This window comes from Protopterus annectens, chromosome 10.part0 (assembly GCF_019279795.1).
Source record: "Protopterus annectens isolate FY-2018-M chromosome 10.part0, PAN1.0, whole genome shotgun sequence".
Taxonomy (NCBI): Eukaryota; Metazoa; Chordata; order Ceratodontiformes; family Protopteridae; genus Protopterus; species Protopterus annectens.
In genome coordinates, this window is record NC_056744.1 from 134,705,963 (window position 1) to 134,730,749 (window position 24,787).

Below are 24,787 nucleotides of genomic sequence, written 5' to 3' on the forward strand. Positions count from 1 at the left end.
GTGATAAACAACTAATCAGATATTAATTCCAGTTAGGTTTTAGAGATGTTACATACACTATTATTAAAAACGTTAAACATTATACAGTAATTATTCACTAAGGAAGCAAGAGACATATTAGGATATATATAATCTGAATTTAGTGCTTAATAGATTAAGGACACATTAGCTTTATTAACAATCTAAACGATTACCTAAAATACCTAAGCATGTCATCTGTATTAGTTCTAATAAAAACTTCAAAATGGCAGAACAAATCAAAGAATCATTTAGCATTTGCATTTACTTGCCCTCTGAATAAATCTTATCATGACAAACTCCCACTAAATAAAAACTTCTCCAGAATTGAGTATTAGTACATAGTGAGTGTGTGCCATTCTCAAAAGATGTTAACATAGATTTTTAGAAATATTCCATAAGGCATATGTGTCCTTAATTAACTCCTAAACTTTTGGAATAGCAGATGTTTAAATAACTGACTAAAATCAATAATAATTAACTGGCATCAGTTAAAATGATAAAAATGAGTAAAAACCATTATTTATATAAAACTTACTATGGATAACAGGTCTTAAAAGTGAATGACTCAAAGACAGAATTAAGATTGAGATAGCTGTGAATATCTACCATAGTAATAAGGTAATACTGAAACTGTTAACTTGTTTGTTGTGTTATCACAAGTCATAGATATTACTGAGCTCTTTCCCTGTCATAAAGTGCTAATATACTAAAAAACATGACTTTATAATAACTGAAAACATGACATCTGAAACATAAATAATATCTAGGATACAATAAGGAAATCAACATATTAAATGCAAAGTAATTATAGTTCAATCAAAATTTTTCATACATATATTTGTTAGGATTTAGTATGGTGTTTGAGTATCCTTACAGTTATTACCATTAGTCATAAGCTAACTGCAAAGGAAAGTTATTTATAAAGATCTATTTATAAAAAACCTCCAGTATATTCACTAGAAATAGTGGCTATAATTAACTGTTTACAAGAAAAAATAACATTTCTGTATATATATGATCACAAAATATAGTCACTATTATAAAAGGGAACTATGAATATGTTTGCAGACAGTGTAACTCATAATTCTTGTAAAAGAAGCCTACTATGCTATATTAACCAGTCAGAGACACGGTGGTGCAGCGGTTAGCATTGCTGCCTCACAACAAGAGGTTCTCTGGTTCGATCCTTGGCTGGGATGCCTTCTGTGCAGAGTCTGCATGTCCTCCCTGTGGTCATGAGAGTTTCCTCCTGGTGCTCCAGTTTCCTCTCACATCCCAAAGACATGCTGTAGGCAGTGGCAGCTGGTGACTTCAAATCAAAGGGGGGGCTGCAGGAGACAGCGGAATGCGTGGGGCCAAGGGAAGGGGTGTGGTCAGCTAAAAAAGGGTGGGGCTATGGTGCTGCAGTGGGATCAGTGCTGGATATGCTTACTAATTTACATTAAATAAATGCTCAGTCACTATGGTGCATGCTGAATACTCTACATAGCACACATTGTTACATGTATATACAGGTAGGTTTGAAGACTTACCTCTGTGGTATGCTGCAAACAGTACTTTGTACTCTGTTTCTGCACCTGATGAGAAGCTGTGGTCTGGTCTGGAACACATCAGGCCATACTAGATTTCTTTTTTCCCTTTTTCATGGAGGCTCAAAAGGGACAGTTTAAAGTTTCCCAAGCAAACACTATTCATGTGACCCCACCTGGTTCCAAATAAGTGCTTGTAGTCTTCTCTTTTGGCTGTTCCCATTAGGGGTTGCCATAGCGGATCATCTGTTTCCATTTCTTCCTGTCCTCTGCATCTTGCTCTGTCACACCAACCACCTACATGTCCTCTCTCGCCACATCCATAAACCTTATCTGAGGCCTTCCTCTTCCTTTTCCCTGGCAGCTGCATCCTTAGCATCCTTTTCCCAATATACCCAGCATCCTTCCTCAGCACCTGTCCAAATTAACACAATCTCACCTTTGGGCATGCCTTCCCCCTCTTCTTCTCCTTCGGCCAACAGTAGCCCAATTACTGCTGGCACCATGTTGGCTAACAGTAGTGGTGGCAGTCATTGTTAACCCGGGCCTCGACCAATCCGGTATGGAAATCAGTATTGTTGCCTGCATATGTCATTTGGCAGATATATGAGTGTGTATATATATATATATATATATATATATATATATATATATATATATATATATATATATATATATATATATATAGCTGGATATGGATTCCCCCACTCTAACAACATGTGTCCTATCCAAGAGCTCTTTGACTATCCACTTGGCCAGGTCAACCCTAACATATTCTTATGAAATCAAAGAATACATTTTCCATAAGCACTAATCATAGCATTTACATACATTCAAGCATGCATAGATGTGAATGAAAAAAATCATGAGAGATGCACCTAGTCACATGTACTTGTCCAGCCTCTACCCATTCTATGTTTTGTATCACTGTTTCTTGTCTACTCTTGTTTTGTGCACACTCAATATTCTATGGATTTCTTCAGTGCCATGTAACTTGCCCTCAACTAAACACCTTAAAGTGGCTCTGAGTCCTGCCTCCTTCCTCGATTCCAGATGTGAACACAAAATTTCAGAACAAGCTTTGCCATTGTCTGTATGAAAAGGAAGAATAACGTCTATAGCTCCAAAGTCTATACCCTAGGTAGTGTTACTCTGGTTTTACCATCACACTTCTTCTATTGCTACTCACCTATTTATTTAACTAATGGATTGTATATCTTATGCTTCAGTTGTTAATTAAGAGTACGTGTATACCTTATTCCTCAGTTGTTAATTACGAGTACAGGACCGGTCTAAAGGTCATCTTTTGCCATTTTAAAAGAAGGCCAAAGGTATGGAAAAAGTATAATAGTCTCAAAAGTCATGCTACAGGATTACATTTAATTAAAAAACTTGCACAGGGAACACAAAAATCACTGAAAGAAATGCATTTGGTTAATAACTTTCATCCCCAAATTAAAGACTTCAACAAGACACCAAAAAAAAAAAAAATGCAACCACATTACCTGACTACCCACAGAACCAATTACTGTAAATAAAATGCAGTCTTTAAAATCTGTCATTACAGACTGTTTAAATGTCATTAAAGATTTATTTAGGCAAACATTTGCATGTTTTCAACATGCACTAGATGATCTAAATTTTTTAGAACTGTAATTATAAAAAATAGCAATGAAGACAAATATAGTCACACAAATATTGCATATTTCTGCTTGAAATAATGTGATTTTTCAGATTTATGCTTCAAAATTCTTCCTATATTGATTTCTTCATTTGAACAGTAACCTAACCTGTATCCAATAAATATCTGTTTCCATTTTAACACTTTAGGTTCTAAGATGATATCAGTGCCTGCCCTTATAGCATGCTATACCCACACAAGGAACTTCATAAAACATGGTCGACAACACCTGACCTATTCTTTCTTTCCAAGTCTTGGAATAATGTTATTATGAAATTGTGGAAAAATACTGAAGTTCAACATATTTTGTATTCTGTATATAAAGGGTTAAGCAGAAAAATGTTCACTGCGTGCAAACTGAAATGTTCTGGAAAATGTTGATCACTGAGGAATGCAGAAGTTAATCTTAAACTGCTGATAAGAAAGTTAAAGGTGCAAGAATAACTGTGGTACTGGCTGGTAAAAACAAGTAATCAAACTATCACTTCTAATGAATGTTCTGTGTGCTACGTGTATATACGTGCAGGAGGGTCTATATAAGCAGAACTCAAAGTACAAGTAGCCAGACTGCTGGCATATTACTATCATGTAGCAGGTCTCCATGCATGTAAAATAAAGCTGTTTTACTTGCTTACAAGAACTTGGTGTGATTCTTCCAGAATATGTTAGAAGAGTAAAATCTTTCGACATAACTGGCGCCCAACATTAGGGCAGCCCCTTCACGGCACGAATCGAACAAAGAGAGGCTGAAAACCTGCGTAGGTGGAGAGAGATCAGGCTCTCCTGGAACGAAAGACCTCCGACAGAAACAGGTCGAAATTAGAGGCCAGTCACTCTTTCCAGATTCAATCCGTGAGGTGGCAGCGAAACAGGGCGGAGGAATCACAAAGGTAAGCAAAACGCTATTTTTTTTGTTGTTTCTGATTGGAATTTTTGTCTAAATTTTAAGGGACTAGTCAAGGGAGAAATTTAATTTTCTCAGAGTATAAGGAGTATATGTGAATAGATTCCATATACAAGAGATCTCAGGAACAGGAATAGTTTCTCGTAAGAGAAATGGGAACAGGAACCAGTTCCAAAGGCGACGACAAAACTGAAGATGAAAAGTTTATGTTTGATTTACACCCAAAGAACGTAAAATATTTAGATAAATGGAAAAAAGATCATGGGTTTAGTGGATGTTTAAATAAGTCAGAATGTCAAAATCTAGTAAGATTACTGCGAAAACAGGCAGGAAATAAGACAAGGAATCAAAAGAAGGTGGGGTTTCCCCAGGCACAGAAATGGCTGGAGGAAGCAAATAAGAGACATAGGGAACAAAGTTTGAAAAAAGGGTGTGGTAATTCAAGTGAAAGAGATGTGTACTTTGTTCAAAAGGAAGATAATGAAACTTCCACAGTCAGTCGTAGTCACCAGAATCCCTCGGCCCCTCCCATCCAGTATCCAGACCCTGCACAGGTTATTGAGGTGCCCCCTGACCAGGACCCACCACAATACCAGGCTTCGGTGGGTGGCCCCCCCATGCCAAGTATTATATTACAGAGAGAGCCTGACAACACTCTTGACTTACGCAGCGGAAGTATTAGGAGGGAAGGGCACTGGAAAATTAAGGAAAAGGTAGATCAGGAAGGAGAGGAATACCCGCTGATAGAGGTGGCAAATCCTCAAGCAGGTGCAGAAGGCGAGGGTCCTACAATATTGGTCTACCGACCGTGGACCCGTGATGACATCAGAAAAGCGGTAGAGGGGATTCCCCATCCGAAAGTAGATATGCGTAAATTCCGTACAGACGTAGGGGGCATGAGAATGAGTTATAGATTAAACGCTGTAGAATTTGAACAAGTAATAAGGCAAATCCTAGGACCAGAGTGGCACCTTATTTGTGGAAGTTGGGACCCCCTGCTACCAGGGGAAGGAGGAGCCTTGCCGTTTAACTCCGAAGTGTGTAGAACCAGAATAAAGACTCTCTTAGATAAAATAGAAGAACATTGGAAGCCCAAAGCAGATTGGACTTGCATTAATCAATGCGTTCAATCAGATGACGAAACCGTAGACAATTATCTACATCGTCTCACACAATGTTTTGATGCTCATAGTGGGTTGATTAAGGCAGAAAATCAGGAAAATGACTTGCCCTATGAACAGCAATTGAAAAATGCATTCATAAAGGGCTGCAAGACAGCCATTGGTAACTTTATACAAAAGCATATGATCACACACAGGACAGCGCATCTACAGCCCCTTATGGAGTATGCTAGACATGCTGAGAAGTACCTGAAGGAAAAAAAAAGATAAACAAGCCCAGACTTTTACAGTTAGTGAAGATGGAATTTTAATGTTAGTTCAAGGTTCCGCAAACCGTGGAAGAGGGCGTGGCAGGGGAAGAGGACGAGGACGGGGAGGCGTAAGTCATTCTGAGGATTTCGAAGGTAGGCAAAAGAGGGGGGGGGTGTTTTAAGTGCGGTAAGAAGGGACATTTCGCCAGAGATTGCAGAGGACCGGAGAAACCGATGGTTGCTTCCGGTGGTACCGCATGACTATATGACGGTCAGAAAGACGTAGATGGAGGGTATGAGGAAAAAGAAGAAAGTGAGAATGGGGAAGTAGGTACAAGTGAAGACGATGGGTGGGGACAGGAAATGGCAGAAAATGAGGAATATCAAATGGTAAATCTAACAGCACTAGCATCAACTATGCACTTGGAATCCCAACCAGTGATCACATTGCAAGTTGAGGGCCGAGACATAGAATTCCTTTGTGACTCAGGGGCTTCACGAACGTTAGTCAGAAGTACTGCCATATCATCCGATGTTACCTCGGATGAATATGTGCTTGTAAAAGCAGCAAATGGTCGTATTTACAAAGAGCCATTGTCCAAACCTCTGTGGTTTACCGACCCAGAGACGAACCAAACCATACGGTTCCGAGTAATAATTTCAAAAATCTGCCCAGTAAATTTACTAGGAAGAGATTTAATGCAAGTGTTCGGCATAGCAGCTGTCCCAACCTCCACTGGGATGGTGGCACGGAGAATTGAACCAAATAGTGCAATGCTATTAGAGGGGCAGGGAGATCTACATTACTGGTATAGTAATGATTTGATAGAGACAGGCCCCCAGAGTGTAGTGACGGATCTTACAAATTTGGCATTAAGCAAATACGGCATAAAAAATCCGAAGGTGTTAGATCCATTACATTGCACAATGTATTACAGAAGATGTGCCGGACCTGATTTAGAATACAAAAAGAAATTTCTTAGTTTTAAAGTCACCAAACTAGTATTGCATAGCCTTTTTTGGGACACACTAGGTAATTCTGCAGTCACATGTAGCCTTACAAGGGATATGCAGCTGCTGTATAAGAATGAATTAACCACACATATTTCAGTCACGAAGGGTGAAGGAATGTCATGGTACCTCATGGGTAAGAAAATAACTGAATGGGTAGGATGGACACCAGAACAGTTGGCAGGTAAAGGCGTTCAGGTTCAAAAACTTAACTGGGTTACACAAGCCAGACCGACCGTGCACCTCTGGGAAGACGAACCGATACAATCCCCTGGGACATTATGACTATGTCTCCTTACCCCCATGGAAGAATCTCAATTGCAGATGATTCCAAACTCATTATGGTTGCAGGGTCAGCACGATATCAGACTGATTAGAATGGCAGGACAGGTAAAGATTACACCCAAGTCAGAATTTAGACCTCATAAACGGCAGTATCCCTTGAGCAGAAAGGCAGAGGAGGGCATTTTACCGGTAATCACGGCACTTTTGAAAGCTGGAGTATTAATTCTGTGCACAGACTCACCATGTAATATGCCCTTATTTCCAGTAAAAAAACCGGATGGGACATGGAGGATGGTACAAGACTTACAGGCAATAAATGCCGCGGTGGTACCTCGGGCCCCCGTAGTCCCGGATCCGTCTATTCTGCTGAACGATATCCTTCCTACGGATAACTACTTTTCTGTAATTGATATTAGTAATGCCTTTTTCTCTATTCCCTTGCAGGAAGATAATAGATTTTGGTTTGCATTTACGTTTATGGGCAAGCGTTATACCTATACCAGGTTACCGCAGGGATACTGCGAAAGTCCGACCATCTTCTCACAAGAGATGTCCACCAATTTGGCTCAGTTCCAACCCGCCCAAGGGTGCCACCTACTGCTGTACGTGGATGATATCCTCCTGGCCGCGACTACGGAAGAACTCTGTAAGTCCGAGACTATTCGACTACTACACTTTCTGGCACACGAAGGACATAAGGTAAATAAGTCTAAGTTACAATTTTGTAAATTAGAAGTACATTACCTGGGTTATACTATCTCTGGGAAGGGCAGGCGATTAGATGACAGTAGAAAGAATGCTATTTTACAAGCCCCCATGCCAACTACAAAAAAGGAAATGATGTCCTTTTTAGGCATTACGAACTTCTGTCGTAGTTGGATTCCCAACTATGCTGAAGAAGTGCACCCGCTATCAGACTTAATTTTTGCAATACCGATGGCGGCAAAAGATTTGCTGCACTGGACGGACAAGGCAGTACAGGCATTCACTAGAATCAAGCAACTGATAGCTGGGTCAGCGACGTTGGGGTTTCCAGATTACAGTAAGACCTTTATACAGACTGTAGATTGCAAGCAGGGATTTATGACATCTGTTTTAATGCAAATGTATGGAGATAAGTTAAGACCATTGGCATTTTACTCTAGTAAATTAGACTCAGTAGCATGAGCATTACCACACTGTGTGCAAGCAGTAATTGCAGCCGCTTTGGCGGTACAAGCATCTGCCACATTGGTATTGTTCCATGATCTTACGTTAAAAGTCCCGCACTCTGTAGCAGTCATCCTTCTGCAGGACAAGTTAACATTTCTGTCACCTAGCAGACATTTATCTTGTATGACTATGCTGTTATCACAGCCACACATGACAATTGAGAGATGCACTACCTTAAATCCAGCGACATTGCTACCCGTTGCTGAAGATGGTATCCCGCATGTATGCTTAGATCTCATACATTCTAAAGTTCTACCAAGACCGGATCTTAAAGATCAACCCTTACTACATGCGGACTGGACACTGTTTGTAGATGGGTCAGCACACAAAACAGAAACAGGCACCACGCAGGTAGGGTATGCAGTTACTACTGCAACTCAGATAATAGAGGCAAGACCACTCCCCGGGAACTTATCCGCTCAAGCAGTGGAACTGATTGCTGTGACAAGGGCATGTCTCCTTTCAGAGGACAGGAATGTCACTATCTATACGGATAGTCAATATGCCTTCTCTACGGTACATGTGTTTGCTCAGCAATGGAAAAATAGAGGGATGGTTGCAACCTCGGGGAAAGACATCATGCACAAAGAACTAATCCTTGAATTACTACAAGCCATCCAACGGCCACGGGGTTTGGCCATCTGTAAATGCGCTGCTCATACCCGTGCTAAGGACCCGGTATCACTTGGTAATGCCCTAGCAGACAAAGCAGCCAAAGAGGCAGCTATGTCCAGTACTTTTTCACTTGAAACCACACCTACAGAATTACAACCAACAGATAAGTTTGATTTACAAACCTTACAAGTCATGCAGGAACTTAGCACAGTACAGGAAAAACAACGCTGGACTAGGTATGGTGTTAGACAGAACAAGGGAATCTATGTGGGACCAGATAATAAATATGTTTTGCCTACTAATCTTTTTAGGTATGCAGCACTAGTCGTGCATAGCCCTTCCCATCTGGGCTCTGCAGCTATGGTTAGAATTATCCACCTTACCTTTTGGACCAAGGGTTTCATTGCATATGCAAAACGTTTTTGTCTATCCTGCATAGTATGTGCTAAATACCACGGGGGAGGGGTCAGAGTTGCCCCGGCATCATTTCCAACACCCCCCTATCCATTTCATACAATATGTATGGACTTCATCGAATTGACCCCGGCACAACTAAAGAAGTTTGTGTTAGTGATAGTAGATGCATTTACTAAGTGGGTTGAGGCCTTTCCGGTGACACATCCGGATGCTCAAACAGTGGCTAAAATTTTGGTCAATCACATCGTCCCGCACTTTGGACTTCCTACACGCATCTACTCTGACAACGGCACGCATTTTGTCAATCAGATCATTCAGAAACTGTCTACAGTTTTCCAAATTGAACTGAAACACCATTGTGCCTACCACCCACAGTCAGCAGGGTTGGTGGAATGCCACAACGGCATTCTAAAAGGCAAGTTAAGAAAACTCATGGCCAGACACATCAGTCTTGGATTACCTGTCTACCTCTAGCCCTCCTTTCCATGCAGAAAACTCCCACCTCAAAAGGAGTCACCCCATTTGAGTTATTGTATGGGAGACCTTATTACGTCCCGCAGTGGCAAAACTTGTTGCCTGCAGAACGTGAGGGGGGTGAGGAGATAGCAGAGTACATGAGGAAAATGCTGACCAATACTAACAGCTGTTTAACGAATGATTATTTTTCAGGTTCAAGAGACGTCAAAAGCACGGAAATTAGACCCGGCGACTGGATCTGGGTCAAGATCGTTAAGAAAAAGACTTGGGCATCCCCCAAATGGGAGGGCCCCTACCAGGTGTTGATTGCAACTCCAACGGCAGTTCGGATTAAAGAAAGGTCCTCATGGATCCACCTAACACATTGTAAAATTGTAAAACATTTTAAGTTAGATAAAAACTTGAATTCCCCTGAGGAACAAACAGACAGCAGTAACCATGAAGGACAATAATGAGAATAAGAGAAAATGGTTCTATTGCAATATTTTATTGTTTATAACTATTATGAGTGTAATATTTCTGTTTTGGCCATTTTTGTTTTTTAATGAAGCTAGCCATTCAAAAAGAGACAAACACACCAGCTGGCATCCAAACTTTAATACATATCAAGCGATTAAATATGCATATGCATCCTCAATGAATGTCTCAAATTGTTGGGTATGTACTGCAATACCTACTGTACATAGTGGCTTAATGTTAGGGACAGTCCCTCTGGGAACAAATGATACTTGGAATAATTTGTTGTTTGAAACCACAGAAGTACCACTGAGAGACAAGGTGGCGCTGCCTCTTCTGGGGTGCCAAAACGGAACAGTGTGTTTTCAAAAGATTGGAAAAGTTAAGGTGGGGCTGAGCCAATGTAATTTGACAATAGTTCATAATTGTACCCTAGAAGGGCAGTGTGAGACCAAGTTTGGAGCTATAAAAAAAGACATCAATGTAAATGATACTAGTTTTGTTGAAAAAATGCTGTATGTATATGGCCTGTTATTTAAGGGGCTAAAGCCAAATGGGAGTTATGAATTTGCAACCAATATCACCATCAAAATGAATGATTGTTATTTTATTTGTGGTAGGAAAGCATATAAATGGTTACCATATGGCTGGTCAGGAAGTTGTTTTTTGGGATATCTGATACCAGCTATCAGACACGTAAATGCATTACCTCAAGGTAAAATATGAAATGCACGTTCTCTAAATAAACCTATTAATCCCGTAGGTAACATTGATGTGTCATGGATTTATCACCATGACTTGGCACACGTCAGCAGCAAAGGACTCTCACATATGGACCTAGGCAACGATGTAATTGCTTGGGCTGGTATTTTGCCAGCGTATGGGACAGTAAAATCCATCTGGGAACTGAGAAAACTGTCAAAACTGTTAGAGACTCTGAGTAATGCGACATTTTCAGCGCTAGAATTGGCGACGGACGAATTAATGGCGATGAGAACAGTAGTGTTGCAGAACCGTATGGCGCTCGATTTCACCCTAGTGGCAAAAGGAGGTACTTGCGCTCTCATACACGAGGAGTGCTGCTCGTTCATTCCTGATAATGAGCATGCGATCCAGAGCCATCTTGAAATAATTCAACAAGTTTCTGAACTGACTAAACCTGGTCCAAACCCCTTGACTGACTTTTTCCAAAACCTGTTTGGAAACTGGGGTTCTGTGTTGATGAACATTTTAATTGCTGTATGTGTTGGTGCAGTCATATTTTTGCTGCTTGGCTGCTGTTGCATACCATATATCAAAATGATAATATCGAAGGTTATCTCTGCCAATGCTACAAAAGCATATTTTTCTGATTATGAGAAGGTATAAAACGTATCTGGGATTGTGTAAAATAAACAGTATACAAAATGTTGTAAGGGGGGAAATGTGGAAAAATACTGAAGTTCAACATATTTTGTATTCTGTATATAAAGGGTTAAGCAGAAAAATGTTCACTACGTGCAAACTGAAATGTTCTGGAAAATGTTGATCACTGAGGAATGCAGAAGTTAATCTTAAACTGCTGATAAGAAAGTTAATGGTGCAAGAATAACTGTGGTACTGGCTGGTAAAAACAAGTAATCAAACTATCACTTCTAATGAATGTTCTGTGTGCTACGTGTATATACGTGCAGGAGGGTCTATATAAGCAGAACTCAAAGTACAAGTAGCCAGACTGCTGGCATATTACTATCATGTAGCAGGTCTCCATGCATGTAAAATAAAGCTGTTTTACTTGCTTACAAGAACTTGGTATGATTCTTCCAGAATATGTTAGAAGAGTAAAATCTTTCGACAGAAATATAAAATGTAATGCAGATAGTTTTCCCAGCCTTTCTGATTTAGTCCAAAAATCCCAAAACTTGTCTGCTCTGTCCCATGATGTTCCCTTTCCCAGCTTGTTCTGGGACATGGAAAGTTTGAAAGCAGTGCTTGCTCTCTGATCCCAAGCCACATCCTTTGCAGTTGCCTCCTCTCTGATTTTTTAAATTTAAATATTAACTGTCTCTATCATTTTTTCTTCTTGTAAAATGTCAGTTCAATACCTTATGGTTCAAAAGCCTTACAGAGAGATTAAGCTATGCAGAGTTAGTACTGTTCAAAGCTTTCTTTCAGTCTTCATCCTCTTAGTTTCTGTCAGCTGTGCTCCCATTTACTCATGTGTGCTAACCCTACCCCTGGTGCTGTCCTTAACCCCAACTCACAACCCTTCACATTACCTTACCAAAACCCCTTTCCCTAACAATACCACTATTCAACACCACCTCACCTCACACACACACACACACACACACACACACACACACACACACACACACACACACACACACACACACACACACACCACTGAATCTGTCCCCTTACTAGCCCTTGATTCTAGCCATAACTTGCAAAACCCCACTTGCTTGCATGCAAGCACAGCTGCCATACCACAGGAACAGTTGAGCCAACATTCCTCATCTCCCGATGTCAACAAATGTAGTTTTCATTTAAATGGCAATATTCTCTGCCAACAAGATGTACATTCAACAAGGTATATTGCAGGTATACATATATGTACAGTGTGTGTGTGTGTGTGTGTGTGTGTGTGTGTTGGTTAGGTGTGTATCATTACTGTCAATTGTTTGTTGATTTGACAGAAGATCCCTGGTTTTCCTCATATGTATGGTCTCTTCCTTTTTTCTTTTTGCCAAACCATTGAGAACTGCAGTCCCTAGATAACGACATTTTGAGTTTTTGAGTACAGACTTCATCTCCTTCAAACATTCATGCTAATGCAAAGCCTGTTATTCTAGCAATTTGCTTAGTTTATAACACCAGCATTTAAAATCAGTTGCTGTGCCATTGCCCCTTATTTATGCATTTGAGCGGAGATTGAAATTTGAATTTGTAATTGTTATACTTTTTTTCTTATGTGTTCATATTTAGGTTTTTTTTTTCAAACAGTATAGAGTGCATTTTTTTTTCTAGGCAAATGCATCTTTTGCTTTAGTAGACTTTTGCATTCCCTTAAAATATGTCACTTTGATCAGATTCAGAAAATCCTGAGTTGAACCACAAGGGCAGTTTGCTACTTATTATGAGATGCTGATGACTTGTTACCTTGCTACCTGCATATACTATTTGTGCTAAATAGTAACTAAACACAAAGAAAGAAAAAAGGAACAGTAAAGCAGGAATTACTATTACTCAGTTAAGTTCATGTGTAATATAGTGTAAAAAAAAATTAGGACTAGGGCAAGACTTATAAATTCAGTGTTTGTACTGACTGAGAGTTATTGCCAAGCTTCAACACTAAACTATCAACACAATCTGCAGAAAGTGATTCAGAAGGCAGCTTTGAACAGACCTGGTGACCGGCTCTTGTCAATAGTTAATAGAAGACTACTAGGACACACTAAGTGACAAGCACAAGTCTCAAACAACAAATTGCTACAGTCATCCCCCTTACTTAGTATGCTCCTACCCTGAGACCTAATGTTGCTGGTGTTGTATCAGGCAGAGTACTTGAAATAGGGCCTAGCCTTAGGTAAATGTTTGCTTTATTTTTAAAAAAGTTGATGTGAAACACAGTGCAGCTAGACAAAGAAAATATAGCAATAAGCAATCCCATCCTATTGTTTTCCATCCATGCAGTGTGTAATTTGTATACATACATACATAATAACCTAAACAGCATCAGAAGTAATCTCCATGTGAAGGTCTGACCTAAACAGCATGAGAAAAAATCTCCATGTGAAGACAAGCCAACAGCTCAGCAGTGTTGATCTGGGGACTTTTAGTTTTATTTTTAGAGCCACACTAACAGGACACATAGGTCATTTAGGCTCTAACTACACAGTTAATCTGATTCTGTCCTGACCACATGGCAAATCAGCAATACAATATTTTACTTTTACTGTGAGTGCTGACATCATCTGATCTAGATAGTGCAGATTTAGTTATACTGCTGCCGCATTCGAGTACTGTCAAAAAAATTACATTGCATCTGTACACAGAGCCGAGTTCGGCACCTACCTCAATTTAATAACTTTTACTTCTGTAAAAAGTGACTGTCCGAGCCGAGTGTCCATCTTCTTTCTTCCTCTTCTTCTCTGTGACTCAAGCCAGCAGCAAGGCAAAGGGCAGAACAAGCAAACCAAAAAAAAAAAAGAACAAAGATAAGGAAGGAACTTCAAGTAGTTAAGTTAGTCAACTACTTTCACCAACGATAATCCATAGGATCATAGCACTAGCAGTAGTAGCACAAGAAATCCAACTTAAGTAGTACTGTGCTACAGACTACTACTGATTGTTTCTTGTTCTCTTTTTTGAGAAGAGAGCGAGAACCAATCAGTAGCACTCCTGCCATCCATATCACGTTCGTGACTGCGGACATGACAGTCCGAACCCCTTTCTTCTTACTGTGCGGTTAAAAATCCCATAGATGTCTGGGCATCACACTGATGCCTTTTCTCATATCCGGACTGCCTATAAAGCAGTCTAGAATTGCAGAAATGGACTCTACTTTAAATAAATAAATAAATAAATAAATAAAAACCCAGAACTCGATGACCATGCGCAGTTCAAGTTCCGGGACTTTGCGAGTAGGTCAACAAACAAAATATTTTTGGTTATAAATTTTTATACATTTTATTTTTTTATTCATGAATCTTTTTTTGCTGGGAGGGCTGCAGTCCCGCAGTCCAATGGCATGAGCCGCCACTGTGTAGGTGGATTGGACACTCTAAATTGGCCCTAGGTGTGAGTGTGTGCATGTGTATGTCTTCTGTGGAAGTTTGGGTGCCGGGCTGGCAACTCAACACCTTAAAACTCCACTGCCAATCATGAGCAGACAGGTGATCCGCTGTGGTGACCCCTAATCGGGAAAAGCCGAAAGAAGAAGACTTGACATTCACAATTAGGCTTGCATATACACATTAGATGTAATGTAATCTGATCTGCATGCATAGAATGCATGATGTCACGAGCTAAGTAAAAAAGCTTCACTTCTTAAATTTCAAACTAACATTTTCCCACCCAGCACGCTACACGGTACAGTTTCCTGACCTCACTTTAACTGTATCACAAAGTCTGCTAATTTACGGTAACAAATACAAAGTTTAACTGTCAGATTCTTCCAAACAGTAAAATAAAATCCAATGCCAATGAGAGAGAAAACAGTACTTTAACATTAAATTCTACAGGAAACATAACTTGTAACCATTTAAAAACCTTGTGCCATAAAACATACAAGCATATAACTGTCAGCGAGACCCAATTTATGTCAAATGCTGGCAGACAGCTTTTTGTTCACACAGGTACCAATATATATTCTGAAACAATCAGAAGTTGTAAATATTAAAAAAAATAGTTAATATATACTAAATCATAAATATGCTCTGTTATCCCATGTACCAAAACAGTTTTGATAAATTAATCTAAGCAGTGACTACGCCTGTGTAATAACTCAGAAGAACATGTAGCAGCAAAAAGGGCTATATATTATTTGAAATAAAGCATGTCATCTTAAAGGACAACAGTGGGATATTCAAGCAGATTGCTCAACCTGCTGTCTCTTTTAGTCCCTGTAAGATGATATAGCCACAAAAAAATCAGAACTACAGCTATAAAAGGTAATCCACTTAAATGTTTTACCCCTTAGGCTTGCTACCTTCCTGTACTGTTTTACTTTCACTATGAAAACCAAGTTGAAAATCCTCTAGCTGGCTCTTAAATGATAATGTCACATCTGCCAGAGCTCTTGCTGTAGTTGCAGAGATGTTTCCTCCCCCAAAGTGATGTAAGCACTGCCTGATTTGCATGCTCTGTAGAAAAGCCAGTGGACCTCCCACATTGTGATGTCAGAGCTGCCTTGCCCAGCCCCCTACACACTATAAGGGTGAACAAAAGTCTCACTTCTGTTGATTGTCTATAACAGATTTATGTGAAATCTTTTGAAGGAGTTGTCAGTTTGGGGAATTGGGAGGCTGCATTTTTGAAGCCAGCAATCATTTTATGATAAATCTCTCTATCAAACTTTAATGGCAAGTGCTACATAGCCGTCTTTGCTGGGCATGCATGCATGGCAATAGCTGGGATTGAATCAAAGTTTACATCTTTGTAGAGCAAAGGGGCAAGTGTGTGTGTGTGTGTGTGTGTGTGTGTGTGTGTGTGTGTGTGTGTGTGTGTGTGTGTGTGAATGCAAGAAAGGGGCAAGTGTGTGTGTGTGTGTGTGTGTGTGTGTGTGTGTGTGTGTGTGTGTATGCAAGCAAGGGGCAAGTGTGTGTGTGTGTGTGTGTGTGTGTGTGTGTGTGTGTGTGTGTGTGTGTGTGTGTGTGTGTGTGTGAATGCAAGCAAGGATCAAGAGTGTGTGTGTGTGTGTGTGTGTGTGTGTGTGTGTGTGTGTGTGTGTGTGTGTGTGTGTGTGTAAGCAAGGCTGTGTGTGTGTGTGTGTGTGTGTGTGTGTGTGTGTGTGTGCATGTGTGTGATAGCAAGCAAGGGGGAGTGTGTGTGTGTGTGTGTGTGTGAAAGCAAGGGCAGAGTGTGTGTGTGTGTGTGTGTGTGTGTGTGTGTGTGTGTGTGTGTGTGTGTGTGAATGCAAGCAAGTGTGTGTGTGTGTGTGTGTGTGTGTGTGTGTGTGTGTGTGTGTGTGTGTGTGTGTGTGTGTGTGTGTGTGTGTGTGTGTGAATGCAAGCAAGGGGCAAGTGTGGTTGTGTGTGTGTGTGTGTGTGTGTGTGTGTGTGTGTGTGTGTATGTTTGCATTTGTGTGTGTGTGTGTGTGTGTGTGTGTGTGTGTGTGTGTGTGTATGAATGCAAGCAAGGGGCAAGAGTGTGTGTGTGTGTGTGTGTGTGTGTGTGTGTGTGTGTGTGTGTGCGTGTGTGTGTGTGCATGTATGTGTGTGTGTGTGTGTGTATGTATGTGTGTGAATGCAAGCTAGGGGCAAGTGTGTTTGTGTGTGTGTGTGTGTGTGTGTGTGTGTGTGTGTGTGTGTGTGCATGTATGTGTGTGAATGCAAGCTAGGGGCAAGTGTGTTTGTGTGTGTGTGTGTGTGTGTGTGTGTGTGTGTGTGTTGATAGTGTATCATTTGTTAGCTATTTAACCAAACAGGAAGGAAAAATAAGTGGGAGTTTGATGCTTTGCAAAGCAGTGAATATTCCCAGTGCTACGGAGCTTGGTTCTAAATTTGACAGGATGAGTGCAACAAAAAAAGTCTCCCACTGTAAGGAAGGAAAGGCTGACAAGAAAACAGTACATTAGTCTGGTGTTGTCAATCACATGCAGATAATGGGTCAAATTACCCTTAGCTCTTTCACAGCTAGGGAAGGTAGGTGTGAAGGGGGAGGGGAGATACCTTGAAAAACTAGATTTCAGCCTTCACAAAAGAAATCAAGTTAGCATTTCTAAGAATAAAAAGCAACAAAATGCACTTTTCAGTTCTGTTCTGTAGCATTTGCACTGCTTGTGTTTGAAGTAGTCATTGAAAAAGGATAACATTTTAACCAAAAGTATGGACTGTAACACAGCAGTGAATGCTTGTAAAATCAGTGCACTGACAGGAGCTTTAGGGAAAAAGTGTCAGACATGATGCAATTTTTTGGAGACAAATAATGCATTCTGGGATACTTAGAGGCAGACTAAACAATCATAATTATTTCAAGATGCCAGACTCCATGTTGTCAGAGTCAGAAATTGCATATACAAATATCTAAAAAGCTCTAAATAGTCCCAGAGTGGTGTTAAAATGTAGGAAACACCAAACCATGATTAAATAAACATGTTTTTTGAGTCTGTGGGTGTGGTCTTCCTTTAAGGTCATAAAAGCAAAGGTAGCTTACTGTTCAATTGTATCACTCAATAAACCAGTAATATTATACTAATATACTAAAAGCCTAAATGTTTAATTTGTATATGAACAAAAAAGTATAGAAATGAAAAAGCAAAAAGAAAAAGAAAAGCAATAAGAAAAATATTGTCATGACATACCTTACTTGAAGATTTAGCAAGTATAAAACAAATTAAAGTCCAGTTGCAGTAGATGCTTTGAGAGATTTAGTGGGAACAGCAATCTTTGACTCAGTTTTTTGTTTTTTCTTTTTAACATCAGTTCAAGAAGATTTGTCAGTAACTCTCTTCTGAGATGCAGATGCCCATTCCATATCTTCAGGTAAGGAAATAATGTTACTGTTTTTAATAAAGGCAGTGGCTTCCTCTAGGGCATTAAATTATCTCATTTCATTCTGATATAGAATTTTTATTCTAGCTGGAAAGACAAGCTGAGTTTTGATGTTATTCTGCTTTGACACTTTTATTAATGGCCATGCTTTTTTCCTCTGTTCCAAAACCCTTGCAGAATAGTCATTATAAACCTAATTGCATTTTGATTAAATTTGAAGAAGCAAATAAGAAATACAATGAAATATTATCCCATTAAACTAATTTAGCTATGGAAAAACTGAAATTAAATTCTCATGCTACCTCTACTAAGCATCTTCATAACCTATCTATGAAAGTTAAGATACAATCAAAAATTAATAACATTGATAGTATCTTTCATGAAGGGAAAAGGAAAAAGTCTCAGATATAGGGGACATTCTGGAGGCTTTTAATTATCATTAGGCAGAGCATCATAAAGATAAAATAAGTACAAATGAATGTGAGAAGTTAGAGAATATAGTTCCCAACATAACAAGAATTCCTGAGGAACGTAAGTTAGATCTACAAGAAACTATTTCTCAAAATGAAATTATAGATGGGATTAAAGGAAGTAAGTCTAATAAAACACTTGTTTGGTAATTTGGTATCTAAGTACAGGCTAACACAGAAGGCCTCTGGCTAACGAAGTTCGCAGATGACTGCAAACTAGGAGCCATAGTCAAGTCCCTAAATTATGTGGACATCCTACAGAAGGGCCTTGCTGAGACAGATGCCTGGTGTCAGAGCCATGGCCTCAAGCTGAATTTCAAAAAGTGCAGTGTCACCCCCTTTGGTAAAATCTCTGTACCCATGAACTACCACATAGGCAGCAATCTACTTAACACTGAATGCATGATAAGAGACCTTGGGACTCAGGTGGACAGTAGTCTCTCCTTTGATAGTCACATCACCACAGTAGTCAGGAAGTCCTTCTATGTGGCACACCTCATCATGGAAGGGTTCTCATCCAGGAAAAAAGAGGTCATTGTTCCCCTCTACTCGACACTCATTAGACCCATTATAGAGTACAATGCCCCTTTTGGAATGTACCTCACAAGACATCTGCAGCAGCTGGAAAGACCACAGAAGTACCTCACAAAGAGGATTACTGGGCTCAAGCAAATGCCCTACACTGACCGCCTCAAAAAACTCCAGATTTACTCCATATCATATCACCTACTCCGAGGTGATCTCTGCCTAACATATAAAGCTATGTCAAACCCAGAGCTGTTGGACATGCTACACCTAAAGAAATCCCAATCCCTTTGAGCTACACACTCTAGGGACCTAAACCTTGTCACCACAATAAACAGGACATGCTGGAGGGATAGATTCCTGTCCCAGAGACTTCCCATACTCTGGAACAGGCTACCCATCTATGTCAAGCAAAGTTCTTCATTAGCACTCTTCAAGAAAAATCTTATGGGAAATAGGAAATACACCCCAGGGATCACTTCTGTGTCTCTGCTTGACAGTGGCAGAGGAAAATAACTTTCTTGGGTGGCATAAGCCAGGGAACCTTGTTGGCTAGGCTTACATAGGCCCTTGGGCCGATAACCTAGTACCTACCTATGAACCTATGAACACCTGGAATAGATGGCTTAATTATCAAAATTTATAGATTGTTCCCTTCTTCTATAATCTCACTCCTACATAAAACCTTTCTTGAAGTTCAAACATTAGCAAATATTCCTCCTTCTTGGAGATATTCTCTAATTTACCCTATATTAAAAGAGAATAAGGACCCTAATCATTGCAACTCATATAGACCAATTTCTTTGTTGAATAACGATTATAAACTATTTATGTTAATTATGGTCAATAGATTAAAAATACCCATATCTAAAATAATTAATGAAGACCAAACTGGTTTCATACATAACAGGCATACACAGGATAATATTAAAAGAGTATTAACTCTGATAGATTACCTCAATAGAGGAAACCATGAAGTACTGATAATAAGTCTAAATATTCAAAGGCCTTTGACTCCTTAAATTGGGGTTATTTATTTAAAGTCTTACAGTTATTTGATTTTCCCACCTTTTGTATAACAATGATAAAGAAAATCTATGAAAATAATCTAGCATATGTCAAATTAGGTCCCTTTACTTTCAAAGCAATCCAAATCACTAGAGGTACTAGACAAGGATGTCCCATGTCCCCTATGCTATTTCCTCTGGCCATAGAAATACTTGCCATTTTAATACGTAATAACCCAAAGATAAGAGGTATAAATATATATGACCAATATATTTCTAAAGTAATGATGTTTGCTGATGATGTCTTACCTTACTCAACTCTAAGGAAGTGTTAGGTGAAGTGGATATAGTAACAACAAATTTCCAAAAAATCTCAGGACTCTCCTTCAACAAATCTAAGTCAAAATATTTATTATTAAATAAAAAAAGAACACACAGGTTCCAGTTAATCATATTATTGGAAACCAAGTTTCAACTCTAGACTATTTAGGAAGAGTCCTAGGCAAGAATATAGAGGAAACCTTACAGCTTAACTATGCTAAAGCCATAGACTTAATCAAGACATTAATATGCAAATGGAATAATATGTTTATAACACTTGATGATAGGTTACAACTGATAAAAATGGTTTTGTTACCTAAAATATTATATATAGCACAAGCCCTTATACTTCCACCAGGAAAGAAAATCTTTAAAGAAATCACTTCAACTCTGATGAAATTTCCCAAAAGAAATAGAGTGGCATATTCTCATCATATCAGAAAATGGGAAAAAGGGGGGTTAAAATTCCAAGAAATTGAAACTTATATAAAGGCATCTATAATTAAAATAGTGATGAATTGGATAAATCCTAGATACTCTTCCAATTTGAAACAGTTACACTCCATTATACTAATGAATGAAAATTATTTATCAAAGAATGCTTTGGTAACTGACAAAGATAACAAGATATGGCACTATTTAAGTTTAAATTTACAGTATAGTACAACAAAATTAACTAACACTAATAAACAATATTTTTGATGTGTTTAGAAAATTTATTAATACAAATTTAGATATAAAAATGTGGCATAGATTTTTAATACCATTTACTATAAGGGATTTCCCTGATAAAACACAACGAGAAATTTTTGGTTTATGGGAAAATAATAACCTATTTTGTTGGTTGCAATGTATTGAAAATCAACAAGCTTTGAACACACAAAGTATATTGTCAACCTATGGCCTATCCCCTAATGACTGGTTGGTTCTTCAGAGTGTCACAGCATACACTAAGGATCTGTATAGAATAATACATATCTCATCCTTCAAAACCGTACCAAAAATTATAAACTGGATTTTTGGAATTCTATATAATAATATCAATGTTAAGAATGAATTATCATATCTATATAACACTTTAATTGTATTTAAGACAGCTCCTAAAGATTCTTACTGGCAATACCCAATTAAAGGGTTTCAAGTATCATTATGAATGGAAGATAAAACAAACATTTTATTTTCAGTTAAACTAACTTCTTACTCACAATTCTGGTGGAGTTTTCATTGGAAATTTCTACACAGACCCTTTTTCACACTTGAGAAACTCTCAAAAATGAACCCTTCAAACAGGAAGTTATGTTGGATATGTCATCTGTCCACTAATGCTGACTGGTCTCATATTTTTTTATGACTGTACTAATATTAAACCATATTGGAATGAGATTAACAAATATCTTCAAGCTATCTATACTGATATATTTGTTTTGACAAAGCCTTTAATTTTATTGAATGTTGTTAATAGTAATAATATGAAGAAAGATGACCTGTATTTGTTGTGGCAAGGTTAGCAATAGCCAGAAAATGCATAACTAGAAGATAGAACTCAAATGTAGCACCCACAATGGAGGAATTCCTATCATCACTGAAGAAATGTATACTAATGGAGAAAAGAACTAAAGAGTTAAGAACTTTTCCTAAGCCATTGGTTAATAGTCCATGGAGGAAAGTTCTGAATTTGATTGATTCCCTACAGATGGAACCAAACTCTTCCTATCATAGTTTATATATTAACTTATTATTTAACTAGAAATGTTTTTTATCTGAATCATTTTTGTCAGGCTGAATGTAAATACTGTAAATAGTTATTGAATATTATGAATGTATTAAATTATTGTGTTATTTTTATAAAAATAAAAATCATTTCAGTAAAAAAAAAGACTTGTGTATGTGCCCAATTTATCTAATTTAAAAAGTTACTAGAACAACAGATTTTGTATCAGTATGCAGTTTCTGAACAAAATGGAAGCATGGAGTTCTAATGTCTGTCATTATTGATTGACAACAAACTTTGTATTAGCATGCATTTTCTGAACAATACACAGTAAGAAACTCTATGTCTAGCATTATTGACGGACTGTAATGTTTGTCAGTAATTACAGGAAGAGCTGGGAAGAAATATTTACATTTTTATCTGGTTGCCTTACCTTACACTGTAGTTGGCTGCTACTGATAACCCAACAATCAGTTGACTTTTTAATTAATGTCGGCTTTGAAATAGTTGCTGTTTGATGGCAAGGAGTAAAAAGCTCAGTTGATTGATCAAATTAACTTGTGAACTTTTTTTTAATCCTTTCTGTCACATGGCAACTACCAGGAAAACCACACCACCCCTAAAGGGTGCCCTTCAGCTCGAGGCACCTTTCCGACTGTATTTATTTTTCTTAGTAAAGAAAAATGAATAAATAAATAAACACAATCAGAAAGGCTCATCTAGCTGGGCTGCACCCAAACCGGCTTCCTAGTTCACCTATGCCTAAGGCTGGCAATGAATTCAGATTTGGATTAAGCTTAAACCTTTTCATTCTTAAATACTCTAAAAGCTTACATTTCTAAGGCACATGACTTCAACAACTTTCAGCCCATAATGATCATAAGTATCCTGCAAGCAAATGATCTACTACATTGGTTTAGTAATTTATCAATCACCAGTACCAAGGACTGAGGAATTCTAAGTCAAAATGGCTAAAATACCAAATCAGTTATATTGTCAACAACAAAATTATACAGTTACCCTCACAGCAGTAATCATAAGCAATTAAAAGAATGATGAGGGCACTCAAGTGTGAATGAACTATTTAGTGTATTTAACGGAAGCACTTCAATGGGAAAAAAGACAAGAAAAGATTGTAGCAATTAAAACGTCAGTGAAGTCAGGTATAAAGAAATTGCTTATTGTATTTAATGGAGACAATGAGCAGAAAAACAAGTTATCTTTACCTTCAGAAATTGTCAAACATTTTCTTACTCTTATAACTGTAGTAGCAAATATGTGGTGCTGTGTGAAACCATGCATGTCTTCATTTAGTTTAGCAGTTATTCTGCCTGGCCAAAGAAACCACAATGACACAAATATTCAGAAGACAGGCTGTCTCATAGTCTTCTTCTCTAGGTTAATTTTATACATGCATGTATGTATGCAAACTGCAAAATCATCATTTTATTATGCGAAAAGAAAACCAAGTGCTAGAATTCTATAGTTTATAATGCATAACATACACAGACAGCAGTCAGAAGACTAGAACTGGCCAGTATTTGAGCTGGCTTTTGTTGATTGCAGCTTGTCACTATTACAACAGTTTAGGTTACTGATTTGCTAGTATGTATGCAGTTTTATTTATTTGTTAGCAAAGTAAACAGTGCAATGTCTACAGCTAGCAAAGGTGCAAACATGTTACCAAATTTCTGGCAAAACACTGGAGCTGTCTAGTATGATATAAGCCTGTGCATTCCCCAGGCCAATACAAAGTTTTTCTAAACTAAACCATTGTTTAAAAATTCTGATAAGGATTTCACTGTGTATGTCAGATCGCAGGTGACCATGTTTTAAATGTAGCAGTTGTCTTTACCTTTTCAAGTAAGATCAGCTTACAGATGACTGAAATTTATTGCTACTTATCCCAATAATAACATCTTTTTTCAAATGCAAGGCTCAGATTCATGCTAGAAGATTCTGTACATACATAAATACATACAAATATTTCCAGCATGGACAATAATGCCCTTCTATCCTGCCAATATACCAAAATAGTTGCTCCTATAAGTGTCCAGGCTGTTCTTGAAAATATCTAAACAAGTTCTTGCTTTAATGTAATTTGTTGGTCTATTTCATGTATCAGCTGCTCTCTCAGAGGCCAATTAGTGCACTTCTCATTCCTATAGACTCTTCTACATAGGTTGTCTGATGATGATCTACTCATTTTTGATAACCCCAAGCATTCCCAGAGGTAGTTGTTTCTAAACACCCTATATACATGAAAAAGGTCTCCTCTTAAATATCTATATGAGACACTGTACAAGTTCAGATATTTTAGTCTTTCATAATAACTTGAATGTTCACATCCACAGATCCATGGATATTTCCAATGTACTATTTCCAGTTTACTCATAAGGTTTCCATACTGTTATTCCACACTCAAGTTTGAGACTAATATAATTAAAATCAATGACATTATCATTTCTGATTTCCTGGGCTTTAGTGCCTTAAATATCTTTTTCAGACAATTACTTGAGGGTTGGGCAAATCTGTAACAAAATTTAAAGTATAGTCATAATAAATTAATTTAATTCCT

At 38.3% G+C, this 24,787-nt stretch overlaps 1 long non-coding RNA gene across 2 annotated transcripts in view; it reads right to left on the minus strand.

Annotated features, from left to right (window-relative positions):
- The window catches only part of LOC122813003, a 634,940-nt gene extending 612,058 nt beyond the window's left edge, over nucleotides 1–22,882 (minus strand). The window contains exons 1-2 of one of the 2 annotated variants that reach the window (XR_006366621.1): nucleotides 22,643–22,882; nucleotides 14,037–14,113 (exon numbers count right to left, since the gene is read on the minus strand). This is a non-coding gene — a long non-coding RNA (uncharacterized LOC122813003). The remainder of the gene's footprint in view (nucleotides 1–14,036; nucleotides 14,114–22,642) is intronic. The other variant, XR_006366620.1, reaches the window with a different exon arrangement.
- Between the last annotated feature and the right edge of the window lie 1,905 nt (nucleotides 22,883–24,787).